The sequence below is a fragment of the Rhodnius prolixus genome, unplaced genomic scaffold, assembly GCF_049639745.1.
Source record: "Rhodnius prolixus isolate KJV_2025 unplaced genomic scaffold, Rpr scaffold_15, whole genome shotgun sequence".
NCBI lineage: Eukaryota > Metazoa > Arthropoda > Insecta > Hemiptera > Reduviidae > Rhodnius > Rhodnius prolixus.
In genome coordinates, this window is record NW_027411605.1 from 1,660,227 (window position 1) to 1,678,169 (window position 17,943).

The following is a 17,943-nucleotide window of genomic DNA, read 5'->3' on the forward strand; positions in this document are numbered from 1 at the left end:
TTAACAATTTGCCACTACCACACATGGAACAAGGAAACTTGACTTGGAACTTGTTGGAGGGTTCAATATATTGAATTGAAATTGATTGAAGAACAGACTTGAAAATGATTGGATCTGGTAAGACTGTTGAATGCGCTGAGGCTGTAGGAGATCGGTCGTTTGAATCTGGCTTTCTTGATCTCTTCAATATTTGCATCGAAGTTGAAATGAATGGTCTCAGATTGAAGAAGTGGACTTGAAAATAGTTGGATCTTGTACGGATGTTGTTTAGGAGCTGAGGCAAGTTGTGGAGCAGTCATTTGAATCTTGCTTTCTTGATCTCCTCAATATTTGGACGAAGTTGAAATGAATCCTCTCTGATTGAAGAGGCTTGAGAAAAGTTGGATCTGGTACGGATGTTGTTTATAAGTTGAGGCTGTAGGAGAACGGCCATTTGAATCTGGCTTTCTTGATCTCTTCAATATTTGCATCGAAGTTGAAATGAATGGTCTCAGATTGAAGAAGTGGACTTGAGAAAAGTTGGATCTGGTACGGATGTTGTTTATGAGTTGAGGCTGTAGGAGAACGGTCATTTGAAACTGTCTTTCTTGATCTCTTCAATATTTGCATCGAAATTAAAATGAATCGTCTAAGATTGAAGAAGTAGACTTGAAAATAGTTGGATCTTGTACGGATGTTGTTTAGGAGCTGAGGCAAGTTGTGGAGCAGTCATTTGAATCTTGCTTTCTTGATCTCCTCAATATTTGGACGAAGTTGAAATGAATCCTCTCTGATTGAAGAGGCTTGAGAAAAGTTGGATCTGGTACGGATGTTGTTTATAAGTTGAGGCTGTAGGAGAACGGCCATTTGAATCTGGCTTTCTTGATCTCTTCAATATTTGCATCGAAGTTGAAATGAATGGTCTCAGATTGAAGAAGTGGACTTGAGAAAAGTTGGATCTGGTACGGATGTTGTTTATGAGTTGAGGCTGTAGGAGAACGGTCGTTTGAATCTGGCTTTCTTGATCTCTTCAATATTTGCATCGAAGTTGAAATGAATGGTCTCAGATTGAAGAAGTGGACTTGAAAATAGTTGGATCTTGTACGGATGTTGTTTAGGAGCTGAGGCAAGTTGTGGAGCAGTCATTTGAATCTTGCTTTCTTGATCTCCTCAATATTTGGACGAAGTTGAAATGAATCCTCTCTGATTGAAGAGGCTTGAGAAAAGTTGGATCTGGTACGGATGTTGTTTATAAGTTGAGGCTGTAGGAGAACGGCCATTTGAATCTGGCTTTCTTGATCTCTTCAATATTTGCATCGAAGTTGAAATGAATGGTCTCAGATTGAAGAAGTGGACTTGAGAAAAGTTGGATCTGGTACGGATGTTGTTTATGAGTTGAGGCTGTAGGAGAACGGTCATTTGAAACTGTCTTTCTTGATCTCTTCAATATTTGCATCGAAATTAAAATGAATCGTCTAAGATTGAAGAAGTAGACTTGAAAATAGTTGGATCTTGTACGGATGTTGTTTAGGAGCTGAGGCAAGTTGTGGAGCAGTCATTTGAATCTTGCTTTCTTGATCTCCTCAAAATTTGGACGAAGTTGAAATGAATCCTCCCTGATTGAAGAAATAGGTTTGAGAAAAGTTGGATCTGGTACGGATGTTGTTTAGGAGCTGAGGCAAGTTGTGGTGCGGTCATTTGAATCTGGCTTTCTTGATCTTCTCAATATCTGCATTGAAGTTGAAATGAATCGTCTCAGATTGAAGAAGTAGGCTTGAAAATAGTTGGATCTTGTACGGATGTTGTTTAGGAGCTGAGGCAAGTTGTGGTGCGGTCATTTGAATCTTGCTTTCTTGATCTCTCCAATATTAGCATCGAAGTTGAAATGAATTGTCTCAGATTGAAGAAGCAGGCTTGAAAATGTTTGGATCTTGTATGAGTTGTGGCAGTAGGAGAACGGTCATTTGAATCTGGCTTTCTTGATCTCGAAGTTGAATGAATCGTCTCAGATTGAAGAAGTAGGGTTGAAAATAGTTGGATCTTGAATGGATGTTGATTAGGAGCTGAAGTAAGTTGTGGAGCGATCATTTGGATCTTGCTTTTTTGATCTCTTCATAATTGGTAATGAAGATTATCGCGTCGAAATTAATCTTCACTGATTGAAGATGTAGACTTGAGAATGTTGGATCTGGTACGGATGACCTTAATTTGTTGAGTGTGGTAGAGGATAATTTTTGCGACATGATATTTGATTAAAACAAGGCTTTGCAAAAAAGAAGCATAGGAATACTTTGAAAATGATGGAAATCACTGACATACTACTTCTTGATGAAGCGTTATGGACGAACTAACTGGAGTTTATGAAGAAGCAGGAAAACCACAGTTGCCTTACAATGTATGCCTTGTTTTGGATTTTTACAGCTGGAAACGCACTAAAATCCTTGGATCGCAATAAATAACTAATCTACACCTTCCCAAAGATTAAAGAGAAACACTAGTTTAAAATATTAATTTATCGCAACTTTACATTGGCAAGATTTATTATTATCGAAGTTTTTAGACCAATATTCGGACTATGAAAAACAACAAAAATATGGGACCAACAAACAACAAAATGCTGTGAAGAAGTATTAGTAGTTCATCCCCAAACTAAGCTGATCAGTACATAAAATGAAACTTTGAACGTGGACTCTGTTCTTCTGAAAACAAAGGTCCTGTGTTTGCTTTCAAAAATTGTGGATAACATCTTGCTAAGGTAAGGTTTCATCGAAAATGACATCCCATCGGATAAGGGACTGGGAAAGAACTTTTCTCTCCCTATGAAAATATTTTGTCAGAAACCAACTTTGCAATAGTTTAGAAAAAAAAGTCGCATTATCACAAAGAAGCTGTTATAATCGTGAAAACTAATTTTATCAAGAATCGCCAAAAACACTAAATTATTCAGTGATCTCCGTCCAATACACGTGACATGCTGCCAGAAGACACCACTTACATTCTTTTAACTTGGCACTTAATACTATTTCGTATAATCCTAACACACCACGGAAAATACCACCACGTTAAACAGTGAGTTTAATAACAGCCAAGCGAAAAAAGAAAGAGTTACAACTAAAAATCAAATTATATCTAAAATGAATTCATATTGGAATGCAGTGTTGTTTTGTGTAATGTTGTTACACTGTGTGATTGTTGATTTGGTGTCAGTGTATGAGTGTTGTTTGTGTAAAAAAAAACTAGAGCCTGGGAACCTGAAAACCCTAACTAAAAAACAAATTCTAAACTTTAATTTTGTAATAACTTTAATTATCTAACTAATATGTTGTATAGGTCCACCTGAAAACCCTAACTAAAAAGCAAATCCTAAACTTTAATTTTGAAATTACTTTAAATATCTAACTAAAATATTGACCATTTCCAAAGTAGCGGCTTGATGTGTACCTGAAAACCCTAACTAAAAAGCAAACTCTGAACTTTAATTTTGAAATTACTTTAACTGTCTAACTAATATATTGTATTTGTCCACCTGAAAACCCTAACTAAAAAGCAAATTCTAAACTTCAATTTTGATATGAGTTTAAAAATCTATCTAAAAATATTTTCTGCTGTAAATAGAAAAATAATCATGCAAAGAAAGCGAAGATGCTTAGTAACATGCAGAATTGACTTACCCCTCTGCTCTACTTGGACTTGAAGTTCCGAAGAAGGATATTAGTAGTGGCCATATAAATGAATAATTATGATTCTATTTATTTATAAAATGACTAGTGTCATTTTGTCATGCACTAAATATATATCATGCACTAAAGAGTGGCTGGTTGATGTATAGCTGAAAACCCTAACTAAAAAGCAAAATCTAAACTTTAATTTTGAAATTACTTTAACTATCTAATATGTTGTTCCTTTCCAAAGTAGCTGATTGATGTGTAGCTGAAAACCCTAACTAAAAAGCAAAATCTAAACTTTATTTTGAAATTACTTTAACTATCTAATATGTTGTTCCTTTCCAAAGTAGCTGATTGATGTGTAGCTGAAAACCCTAACTAAAAAGCAAAATCTAAACTTTAATTTTGAAATTACTTTAACTATCTAATATGTTGTATTGTCCACCTGAAAACCCTAATTAAAAAGCAAATTCTAAACTTTAATTTTGAAATTACTTTAACTATCTAATGTGTTGTATCATCCTTCTTCTTGAAGTTCCTAACATGCCCTAATAAATGGAATCATAATTATGGATAAACTCGAAGTATTTATCGTTGACGGAAAAGATGGTTCGCAAATAAAATTTGGCCAAGTATACAAAAAATAATTTTGATAAAGAGAGTTTAGAGTGCCACTCGCTTTAGGCGAGCCTAGAGCGAGTGACACGCTACTAATCGCGCCCGAACGTCATCGATATAACCACTATAATTCCCCAGTCTACCTTTTTTTTGCTGTAGGTTGGGATATGTAACAATATCTTGCAGTTACATATCCATCGATGTAGTCCTTTGCGTCTTCGTCTTGGTGAAGGGGGAAGAGCAGTAGTCCTCGTCAATCGTCAATTGGCACTGGACACTTGACACTAGTTAGAAATACTATCGCACACAAATACTTCGCAGGCTTTACTTTAGCGGAATTCGGAAAAATCCGAAGCAATTACTTTTAAATACGCACAGGTTAAAATGTCAATGATAATAGTTAATAAAAGGTAAAAAAAGTTCCGAAGCAATCACTCCCGGGGATTTTAACACGAACTCGGTTCCTGTAACAATAAGAAAAAAAGATAAGTACACATATAACTAAAATGAACACATTTTTTTAAACTGAATTTTGACCAAAATATTCAAATAATAAAACTCATTCTAGTTCATAAATTCATAAAATACTTTTCAAACAATTTATAGGCATTTGAATTAATTTGTTTCTTCAGCTAAAAGGACCAATAGGCCCAAAATTAATTCAGAAAAGTTTAATTCAAACCTCATCAAAACGTTCATACTAAACATTAGTAACATGTTTAATACATAATACATGATTGTTGAATACATAAAAATGTATTTATATTCCAGTCATTTAGTAAAAGAATTTAAAACTTATCTGTACAGCTTAATTTTTCACCTAAGTCCAAAAAATTGGACTTTGAATTCATTTTCACTAATTGTAGTGGTGCAAATCAATAAAAAATCAACATTATTTAAATTAATTAATGCTAAAAATTTAGAAAAAGTAATTTTCAATTAATACCTAGCACAAATTCATTACCGAAATTAAATACCTAATAGTTCACCTACTATTTACTTGAATTTTTTTTAATAAAGTTGTACTACAAATTTACTCAACCTTATTGAAGATAGTTTTATTCAACAAAATCTACTTTTACCATGCATTCAACTGAATGTGAGTTCAGACATGTCTGAACATGTCAGAACTGACCTATTCTATTTCTTCTTAATTTCTTTGAATTAAATCATGAAAACCATAAATATTTATGTATTCTTATTTCTTTCTAATACTCTATTAATAAAAATAAAAATGTACTTACTGCGTAGAAGTGATGTTACCTCCACCAGAAAACGAGTTGAACTGATCACATGACCGAAAAGGTTATAATGGCCGTCACAAATGCGAAATAGTTACATATGGTACCTTTTTTTTTAATTATTGAAAATAATATAATAAATGTAGATTTAAAAAAAATAAAAATTCTGGTATAATGTTGACTTAAATATCGGTATTCAAAGGTTGAATTATTTTTTAAATAATATTAATATATAATCTAGTAGGGAATACTTTTATGACGTCACACGCAGATGGTTACCATGGTAATTAGAAAATAAAATGTAATTAAAATAAAATTCTAGTTGTTTTTTCTAGTTTAAATACATAAAGTAATCCAAATTTTTAAGACGAAGTTAAACAGCTGATTCTTAAAACCTTCTTTTAATATTTTGTTAAAACCAGCTGGAAAGATTTTCTAAAATTATGGAATTGTTTAATTAATATTAAATAATAATATTTTACCAGTAGTTTAACCGTAATTTAAGTTTAAGGGCCTAGAGATAATAATTCACTTTTGAATGCAGCTATTTCTGCATTTCATAGTTAATATTAAGGGCAATGATAGATTGTACATCTTAGATCGATCTATTTTAAAAAACAAACAGTAAAAACAATTTGAAAAGATGGAAATAGTCTCCTGATTACTCTCGAATGCTGCTGATTCTGCATTTGATAGTTTATATTAGGGGCAATGCTAGATCGAACATCTTAAATCGATCTATTTTAAAAAATAATCAGTAAAAACAATTTGAAAAGATGGAAATAGTTTCCTGATTACTCTCGAATGCTGCTGATTCTGCATTTGATAGTTTATAATAGGGCCAATGCTAGATCGAACATCTTAAATCGATCTATTATAAAAAACGAACAGTAAAAACAATTTGAAAAGATGGAAATAGTCTCCTGATTACTCTCGAATGCTGCTGATTTTGCATTTGATAGTTTATATTAGGGGCAATGCTAGATCGAACATCTTAAATCGATCTATTTTAAAAAATAATCAGTAAAAACAATTTGAAAAGATGGAAATAGTCTCCTGATTACTCTCGAATGCTGCTGATTCTGCATTTGATAGTTTATAATAGGGCCAATGCTAGATCGAACATCTTAAATCGATCTATTATAAAAAACGAACAGTAAAAACAATTTGAAAAGATGGAAATAGTCTCCTGATTACTCTCGAATGCTGCTGATTTTGCATTTGATAGTTTATATTAGGGGCAATGCTAGATCGAACATCTTAAATCGATCTATTTTAAAAAATAATCAGTAAAAACAATTTGAAAAGATGGAAATAGTCTCCTGATTACTCTCGAATGCTGCTGATTCTGCATTTGATAGTTTATAATAGGGCCAATGCTAGATCGAACATCTTAAATCGATCTATTATAAAAAACGAACAGTAAAAACAATTTGAAAAGATGGAAATAGTCTCCTGATTACTCTCGAATGCTGCTGATTCTGCATTTGATAGTTTATATTAGGGGCAATGCTAGATCGAACATCTTAAATCGATCTATTATAAAAAACAAACAATAAAAACAATTTGAAAAGATGGAAATAGTCTCCTGATTACTCTCGAATGCTGCTGATTTTGCATTTGATAGTTTATATTAGGGGCAATGCTAGATCGAACATCTTAAATCGATCTATTTTAAAAAATAATCAGTAAAAACAATTTGAAAAGATGGAAATAGTCTCCTGATTACTCTCGAATGCTGCTGATTCTGCATTTGATAGATTATATTAGGGGCAATGCTAGATCGAACATCTTAAATCGATCTATTATAAAAAACAAACTGTAAAAACAATTTGAAAAGATGGAAATAGTCTCCTGATTACTCTCGAATGCTGCTGATTCTGCATTTGATAGTTTGTATTAGGGGCAATGATAGATTGAACATCTTAAATCGATCTATTATAAAAAACAAACTGTAAAAACAATTTGAAAAGGTGGAAACAGTCTCCTAAGTACTCTAGAATGCTGCTGATTCTGCATTTGATAGTTTATAATAGGGCCAATGCTAGATCGAACATCTTAAATCGATCTATTATAAAAAACAAACAGTAAAAACAATTTGAAAAGATGGAAATAGTCTCCTGTTACTCTCGAATGCTGCTGTTTCTGATTTTGATAGTTAATATTAAGAACAATGAACTGGTCTGAATAAGGGTCTGTGACATCTAATAAATTCTAAAAAATATTAATGAAAATTAATGTAGTAAAATTACTTAAATGAAGTATTAATGAAATATTGGGTACTCGCTGATTTGTGTACCTTTTGGCGTTCAATCAACCCTTATACTTAACATTTTAAACTGTAAGTTTTTGTTAAGGAGATTTTTGTACCTATTGAATCGATTTTCCTTTTTGTCTATTTGGCAAAGTTACATATCTTCTTTACAGATGTTCTTAAAATTTGGAATAAGCAATACTTTCATTATAACCTGATAAGGTGTTAAGTCGGAACCATAACAACCACTGGAGAGGTGTTTTAAAAGAATGCTTAGAGTTGCGGTCCCCAAAGAATCTACAAAGATAATTTTCTTGAGAAAACGTATCGATTAAAATTGGAAGGTATTTCTAGTTAAATTGCAAAATTAAACTGCGATTACACTTCTTCTCCCTAAAAAGCAAAGAGGCAAAGATTTCGAATCGAATGACAATAATTCATTGACGTAAATAGGTTCCACGCATCGATAATTTGAACGATTGCAGTACTTCCTTTTAGTAGGTACAGGAGCATGATAGCACTTTACAGTCTCGTAGGGAAGCTTTATTAACCACTTCTTCGAAGCTAAATTTTAAAGGAGGGTTTGCCCTTTATTTTAAAGAAAATTTGGGAATTTCATCTTTTATAGAAAAAGAGAAAAAAAATTGTCAAAGTTGGGTGTTTTTCAACGTTACACTATTTTCCTGCAGTTTTTGACGATCAACCCTTATACAGCTGTCCTACCGGAAACAGTTTTAATTCAATAATAAGTATCAAAAATGTAGACTGAATTTCAAAATCTTATGAAATTTTCTTGTCTTTTCATTGTTAATTAAAATTTAGACGAGTTAAACATCAAACGACCTTGTATTAGTTTACACAGTTCATGTTTAGTCTGGGTCTGTGTTTATTTATATGTCAGATGGTTTAGATTATTTACGAACACAATTCTCGATAACATTTAGCATGCATCTTTCGCTCGAAAAGGAAAAGAATTGTTGATTTAAAACAATAATTTTATTATAGTAAATAAATAAGATTAAAATTTAAATTTTGTGAACCTTGTTTACACGTCGATTCTTTAAATTTTCTTGCTCGCTTTAACCAGTTAAGCGTGGAATTTAATTTTTAAACCCCCCCCCCCCCACACACACAGTGTGCGCGGAATTAAAATCAGACAATGACGTGCATACACGACGTCAAACGCAGGGCAAAACAACCAAAAGTTTACAACGTCGTAATAGACAATGCAAGCGACTTTTTCTGCAATCTCTCTGGGGGCTTACAGATTACAGAGCATTCTGTGCTCTTTCAAAATCTTGCACCGGTTTACGTACGCATTGCTTTAGTTAACTAAGGACGCAAGAGCTTTTTTACAAGGAAGAAAAGAGCTTTGAATTCTGTGCAAAATGAAATCTTGCTCTTACTGTGAGGTCTGAATCTCTATCTAAAAGGTAAAAAAGGGCATTGCCAAGGGTTGAGAGCTTCTATTTGTGTGCGTAATTCCCCAATCTCTAATGCCGAGACCAAACATGTACCAACCATTTATCATTTGGCTGGACTCCCACCAACCCCTCCGTATAAAGTACTTAGCAGTTCTATTGGGTAAGATAAAGGAAACATCCCACCAAATAATATTCTTTTTATTAAAATGAAAAATCGTAGAAAGTTTAGTAGTGGTCCAAATCAGTTATTTGGAAACGCCCACCACACCAAGTAAATTTCTCCTACACTAAGAGAAAATAGAAAATTACTCTTACTGTTGTAAGAGAAAGTATTGTAATCGTGCAGATTTTTCATTGATCTGTTACCAGACTCCAAAAAAAGTAATCTTTGTATCCGTCTGTCTATGAGTAAAAGAATCTATGAAGTGTTTAAAAAGTTAAAAACCAGGTTAGCTCAGTACAACAGCAGTTGTCCAAGCATTACAAGTATTTCAGGACGCCAGACCACTGGTTCTGCCTCATTCACTAGTCACACTGTATTTACTCCTTAACAAAAACTTACAGTTTAAAAAGTTAAGTATAAGGGTTGATTAAACGCCAAAAGGTACACAAATCAGCAAGTACCCAACATTTCATTAATACTTCATTGATATTATTTAAGTAATTTTACCGCATTAATTTTCATTAATATTTTTTAAGAATTTATTAGCGATCAGCTGTTGAACCTTTGTGTAAACAACTTGCTAGAAATTTTGGTGTGTGTTTAAAGAACAATTTTATTAGTTTATAAAGACTTTTAATGACCAACTTTGTCATTAAATAATAATTTGAAAGTGGTTTTTTAATTATTAAATAAATTCACCCTTTCCCATCTTAATTTAAGGAAAGAAGTTACAAAACAAATTACAACTGTAAGTGATATAACCTAATTATTTATTTATTACTAACAAAAACAAAGAGAAAAGGAAAAATACAAATATTAACCTCCTCGGCGGCTTAGACATGGATCTAAGCGAGACCGACATTGGAGGATCCATCTCTGGTAGCGAATCTACTACTTCATCATTAAACCGATCCAAAAGAACTTCAAACACTCTTAACCTTTCTCCAGATAAAAAGAAAAAGAAAAAAAGAAATAAAATCCCTCAGGTCACTTCACCTCCTTTAACACGACAAGCAAATTCTGGACTTTCTCAGATTCCGCAACAAAACCAAACAACTTTTATGCATAACTTACCGGAAACAACCTCATCAGCACCTCCACAACAGGTGCAGTTTGTATCAGATTTTGCGACGCACAATAAATTTAATATACTGCCAGAAGTCAATGACCAACCCGAGCACAAACCGCCTCCTATCTATTTGTACAAAGTCTCCAACTATATAACGCTCAACAACGAACTCAGACAACTCCTTGGAGCAGAGAATTACTCTTGTAAAGCACGCAGTGACAATATTCTGGTTTCAGCCAACACCATTGCAACATACAGGGCAACAATTCGGTACCTGCACGAAAAAAATATTGAATACCACACATACCAACTAAAAAAAGACAAAGCCTTTAGAGTCGTTCTGCGCCATTTACATCACTCCATACCGCCTGAAGAGATCAAAGCGGAAATACAGTCTAAAGGGTTCAGAGTACGAAATGTTAGCAACGTCAGGCGCCCGATCGAGAAGACTCCTCTTCCTCTATTCTTCATAGATCTAGAACCTGACAACAACAACAAAAACATTTTTAACCTCACCAAGATACTCAACACAATTGTCCGGGTGGAGGAGCCCTATAAAACAAAGGAAATTGCCCAGTGCAAGAGGTGCCAACAATACGGGCACACCCGCACATACTGTCATGTCTCTCCAAGATGCGTCAAATGCGCAGGGCCCCATTTCGGGGAAAACTGCAACAAAAACACAGAAACTCCGCCTACCTGTGCACTCTGCCATAAACAGCACTTTGCCAGCTACCGTGGATGCGAAGTTCACAAGGAATTGCAAAGGATCCGTCGAGAACGAATGCAACTTCGAGGCCAAGGAGCAGCTGTTAGGACGCAACCTCCTCAAGTCTCTTCTCGAAGAGACTTTCCAGTTTTTCCATCAACTCCGCAACAGCAACAACCTCCGCAGCAGCAACCACAACAACCTTACTACAATGGAACTTCCACTGCTAGGCTCTCTTATTCAGAAATCGCGAGGTCACATCCTTCATATCATTCTCATCAACCATCTGCACATCATTCTCCTCAATCATCTACACATCCTGCACATCATTCTTCTCAATCTTCTGCACATCCTCCACATCATCCTCAATCACCTGCACCTGCACAACCGGATATAACCTCAGTACTGAACTCCTTTTTCCAAAGATTTGAAACCCTCCTCACTCCTCTCATCAGTCTCTTAAACACTCTTATTACTCACCTCCTTCCAGGCATAAAACCATGATCTCTCCAACACAACATTCTTTAACCATCCTTCTCTGGAATGCGAACGGGTTGAACTCCCACAGAGACGAACTTAATACTTTGCTACATAACAAACGTATTGACGTGGCCCTACTGACGGAAACACACTTTACAAGTAGATCACACTTTTACATTTCAGACTATCAGACATACAGGACTGATCATCCTGATGATACTGCTCACGGTGGCGCGGCAATATTGGTCAGAAACTCCTTACTTCATAATGCTCTCCCTTCATCTGCTACAGACTATCTTCAATCCTCTGCAATCTCCTTATTCGCTCATCCACATAAAATTAATCTTGCTGCAGTGTACTGTCCACCGAATAAATCTGTTTCTGAGCTACAATTTATCTCCTACTTTAATTCTCTCGGAACTAAATTTCTTGCAGGAGGAGACTATAACGCGAAAAACCAACAATGGGGATGTCGCACGACTAACCCTCGCGGGCGTACACTCATGAATGTCCTTATTTCAAAAAACTACAACATTGTTTCACCTAACCAGCCTACCTACTGGCCCACATCCTTATCCAAACTCCCTGACATTCTTGACTTCTTCATACTTTCTCAGGTAACTCACTACTTTGAAGTTTCGACCTTGACAGAACTTTCTTCAGACCATAGCCCTGTTTTAATTACTCTCAACACTTGTCCCGTCCACAGACCTTCCAAACCATCTCTCATCACTGGCCCCGTAGATTGGGAAAAATTCCAATTTGAAATAGAAAGTAACATAGACTTACGTATTCCTCTTAAATCAAAAGAAGATATTGACAATGCGGTAGAACAATTTACTAAAACTATACAAGAATCTATGAGACAATCAACTTTACACCACACTAACCAACAACGAACTCGCACATCCAATATCCCTTTGTTTATACGGACTCTTATTATGGATAAACGACGTGCAAGAGCTAAGTGGCAACGAACTCGCTACCCATCTGATAGACGACTCTACAATAGGCTAACGCACCAACTTAAAACTGAACTTAAACAGTTGAAGGATGAACGTTTCCAAGACTACACACTAACACTAACTACGGAAGACAACTCGCTTTGGACTGCTACTAAGAAAATCTTGTCTTACAAAACCATTCCAACACCTCTCCGTCGTGTTGACGGCTCTTGGGCTGCATCTGACGAAGACAAAGCTTCCTTGTTTGCCTCTCATTTTTCCTCAGTTTTTACCCCTCATCAAGATATGATCAATACTTCATTTCACGAATCCTTACGATCAGATCTTGACCTACCTCTTCCTCTCTCCTTACCACCAAAACATTTCACTCCTTCTGACATTCTATTTATTATTAAACATCTCTCTCTTAAGAAAGCTCCGGGCCCTGATCTCATAACTGCTAAAATTCTTCGACATCTTCCCAAAAAAGCAATAGTCCTCTTAACTACTATCTACAATTCAGTACTAAGAACAACTTACTTCCCGATTCTATGGAAATCCTCCTTAATTTACCCTATTCCTAAACCTAACCAGCCACTTCATCTTTCTTCTTCTTACCGACCAATTAGTCTACTGCCAATTCTTGGCAAAATTCTTGAGAAACTTCTTTTAAAACAAATTCTTCCCATACTCGAATCCTCTAATATAATTCCAGACCATCAGTTTGGATTTAGACAACAACACTCTACTGTACAACAGTGCCATCGAGTGGTAGACACGATTTCATCCTCCCTTGAGAAGAAAGAGTGTTGCTCGGGTGTCTTTCTCGATGTGAAGCAAGCCTTCGATCGAGTATGGCACCCGGGCTTGCTCTGGAAACTCAAGGGCATTCTTCCGTTCACTCACTTCCTCATCTTGAAGTCCTATTTGTCTGATCGTCATTTTCAAATCCAAATCGGGACATCGTTTTCAGCTAAACATCGTATTGAAGCGGGTGTTCCTCAAGGAAGCATCTTAGGACCTATCCTATATGTTATATACACTGCAGACATACCAATCCATCCTGAAACTGTCCTTCTAACTTATGCAGATGATACCGCGATACTTTCTCCTCACATTGATCCGGTAACTTCACACAGAAACCTTCAAACTCATCTCTTTTCTCTTGAGGAATGGTTTAAAAAATGGAAAATCAAGTTAAATGAAACCAAATCTCAAAATATTACTTTTACTCTCCGCCGCATCACTCTTCCTCCGATCTTCTATGACTCAATTCCAATTCCTCCTGCCAATGTTGTCCGTTATCTTGGGCTTTATTTAGACAAAAGACTGACTTGGAACCCGCATACACGACTTAAACGAACTGAAGTTAACAGGCGTTATCGACTACTTAAAAGACTACTAGACCAACGTTCAAAACTTTCACTTAACAACAAACGACTGATTTACAATTCCATACTAAAACCCGCCTGGACGTACGGTATTGAACTGTGGGGTTCAACGAAACGCTCCAATATTCAACGAATTCAATCTCTCCAGTCTAAAATTCTCCGCACTATCGTTAACGCTCCATTTTATGTTTCAAATCTAACCATCCACACAGACCTGGAAATTCCGTTTGTTGGTCAGGTTGCACGAACTCGCTATAAAAACTTTCATCAGAACTTGCACTCTCATTCCAATCCTCTTGTCCGCCACTTATCATCACATCACCATCCAGATCATCCTCCCAGACGACTGAAACGCCAGTGGCCTCGCGATTTCCTCTCTTCTGAGGAGAGTAGCTAATCCTAGAGATGACTTAGGGAGTGTTATCGCTGGGTAACTTCTCCCCTCAATTAGTTAGTTCGATGTCAGTTATTGTCATTGTTACTTATAGCGTGTCTAGCGCTGGTGTAACTTTACAAATAAATAAAAAAAAAAAAAAAAAAAAAGAATTTATTAGATGTCACATACCCTTATGCTGGCCATTTTCATCTACAAAATATTTGTTCAAGTAGCACACCATTTAACTTAGATTGACTGTAATATCTATTTATCTATAATAATCAAACTATTAATCACTGGTGAAAAAGAAATTTATGACGTCACTCTACTCGTTATCCGGTTTGGTCAATTCTTTTAGTAATAGTTTATATTTTAGTTCACTGAAATTTAAGCTCGTTCTTAAGTTGCTACACGATTAAGTCTCACGTCTGTAATTTCATCTTTTATTCTATTTAGCACTTTCAAATCAATTCTAATTTTACGTTCTTGCATCTAAATCACCTTTTCGTGGTTGTACTCATCTACAGCTAGCAACACACTTAGGTGCCAAGAATTAGATCTATATATTTTTTATTTAGAAAATTTTCTCACACGATTGCTTTTTTAGGCAATGCTGGTGAGCTTCCCTCTCTAAAGTGCCTTTAAGTGAAGTGGTTAACTTCTACAGGGTGAACCAGTAAGTGATGTCCATAGACCTACTGTGTGTAGTACATCTAAAATGGAGTTCAATGACGTATTGGCCAACTTCATATTTTCCACTTTTCTTGAGTGACGTCACTTTAAATTTGTTTTCTAAAATCATTACTTTTTTCCAATAAAAATGTTATTCCTTAGAAAGTTTTAGGCCAAATTCGATTCTTGAATAACTTGGTTAGAAAGACAGATAGATTTTCTAGAAAATTGACACCATTTTGTTGAAAATATTTCCAAACATTTTCTCAAATATTTCAGTGAGATCAGAAGTAAATGTTTAAAGTGCAATTTGCAACCTTTGACTTCCTTATTTTAAGAATTAAACAACTTGATAAACTAACACTGTTGTATGTTCGTGAATACGTTTTCTTGCAAAAGACTTAATTTCTCATACGAAGATAAAAGGAATCCTGGAAAATGATAAACCGTTTTGAAAGCCCATTAGACAAGGAAACTTTTACTAAAAAGTGCCCAGCACCTAGGTCTGATAATGATCACATAAGGGCCTAAAGAGTTTTCTTCAAAAATTTGCGATTACTTTTATTTTTCCAGTATCCAGGAGGAAGATTGAGGCTGTTTGGAGAATAACTTATACTTCGAAATGGTATCAATTTTTAGGAAATTTATCTGTCTTTCTAACCGTGTCATCAGAATCGAATTCGGACTAAAACTTTCTGAGTAATAACATTTTTATTGGAAAAAAGTAATGATTTTAGAAAAAAATAATTAAAATGACGTCACTCTAGAACAGAGGAAAATATGAAGTTGGCCAATACGTCATTGAACTCCACTTTAGTTGTACTACACACAGTAGGCCTGTGGACATCACTTACTGGTTCACCCTGTGTATATCGCCATATATTTCATCAGGTCTGAAAGAACAATCTGTCATCGTTCAAAATAGATTTTCCACTTGAGTTTTGAGATTTCATGATTTCATGATTTCGGAAAAATACAGAAGTTTTTCAAAATTTCACCTCTTCAAGATGCAGGAAATAAAAATAAATGCCAGTTTTGATTCTATCTTGAAAAGAAAAAAAATAAGAAAAGGCAAGATAACTTTTAGATTCAACCAACCATAACTACGAACGAATTGTAAAACTGTCTCAACTAGAAATCACTTCACCCATTCTAATCTTTCATGGAAAGGGTGCCGCTCTATACAAGAGATCCACTTCGTGAGATTCTCCTACACACGATTGTGGAACAAAGTCTTGCAAGTACTCCTCGCTTGACACCCATACACACCGATGTAACGTTCTTCTCGTGACCCCGTAATGACCTTCCACCAACAACCCAGTTAAACGTCTCGTTTCAAAACCGCCTTTCATTTCTATCAACTCCACAATAGCGTCACTTGCAACGTCTAATTGATTTCTTTTTGAATTTAAATGAAAACAGTAAGACTTCCTTCTTCTTTTTGTTTTATTAAATTTAACGAATGATTGAAACCTTCCTAAGGTTTCGAACTAATTGATTAAAATGAACATTAATGAGTTTTGCAACAGAATATATTCTATATCGATTGAAGTTTTTTTTTTTTGTATAATGACAGCGTTTTTTCGATGAATACAGCAGAATGTGCAAGCGTGGCATTTTAATCTAATGCCTCTTTACTTCGCATAATGCATTACTGATTTAGGCAGGTTATGCAACTTGTACAATTCTAATCTTTCTGTAAGATGTTTATTGCTAAAAACAATACGTTAATAGCGTAATAAATTGTATATATTGATTACAAATTTTACTTTTTTCAAAGAACAATGTTAATTACAACATAATACACTAATAGAACGTAAAAACTATAAAGAAAAATTAAACTAACTTAAGGTGTGAGTGCATAATACTTGTAAGAACCAACGATTCTGTAAATAACAGTCAATTTTATGTTGATTAATTTAACTTATTTATCTGGCTCGTGTGGCTAAGGAAGTTACTCCTCGGGGGAGGAAAAACCAAGACCCTGAGAGCTTTACCCAGGGAGGCGCTCTCCAGAATTAAGAGTCTGATTAACAGGACGGGTCTGAAGAGTGAGCTCTAGAGTAGTGGGAGCCCACAATAGATCAAAAGGGGTCGCAGTGGCGTAGGCCTTGAGGCCCGCCCTAGTCTAATCTAATCTACCTTATTTAACGCTCTAGACTAGCTAACGCAGATGTAAGAGAGCTGTACCAGGAGCAGGATTTAGTAGGTTGGATTAAGAGGGGAAGATTGAGATGGCTAGGGCATTTAGTGAGGATGGAAGATTCTCGATTTCCCAGGAAGATAATGAATGGGCACCCAGTGGTGGGAGCTAGGAAAAGAGCAAGACCGATGATAAGGTGGCTGGATAATGTGGAAGAAGATAGGATGAAAAAATAATTGCCATTTCAGTCGTAATACATTTATTCTGCCGAGCTTTCGACCTAGGGACTAGGTCATCTTCAGGGCTAGTTTACAAAGTAATATTTTACAACATTACAGGGTTGGTGGGTCTTCTGTCTTGCCTATTCATGGACTCCAGTCTGAACAGAATGAACAACAGTGGAAGAAGATATTAGAAATCTGGGAGTAAGGACATGGAGGAGGATTGCCTTGGTGAGAGAGGTGTGTGGGGAAAGGTGATAGAGGGCAAAGGGTACTTCGAGGACCGTACAGCCAGAGGAGAGAGAGAGAGAGACTAGCTAACTCAGTTCAAAATACTTCTGAGACCGATCTGGATCTCTGGAGCCGAATTTTGTGGCTCCGCGAAGATCTCCAACATTCAGAAGAATCGAATCCTTGATCGTATTGACGATTGAAGACTTTTTTTTTTTTGTTTGCTAGGCCTATATCCTTGACCAATTACTTCTTCAGCGCGCTTGACTTGTTATCCGATCTTTCACTAAGTTCCCAAAGTCTTGAGCTAGCTGTTGCAGTTACCATGCTCTGCACAGTTCTTCTTCTCAAGGCGACTGTCTA

The 17,943-nt window shown here is 35.5% G+C and overlaps 1 long non-coding RNA gene across 1 annotated transcript in view; it reads left to right on the forward strand.

The window, feature by feature from the left end:
- Positions 1-17,943, forward strand: part of LOC141454857 (uncharacterized) — a 55,966-nt gene that overhangs the window by 25,198 nt on the left and 12,825 nt on the right. The window lies entirely within an intron of this gene.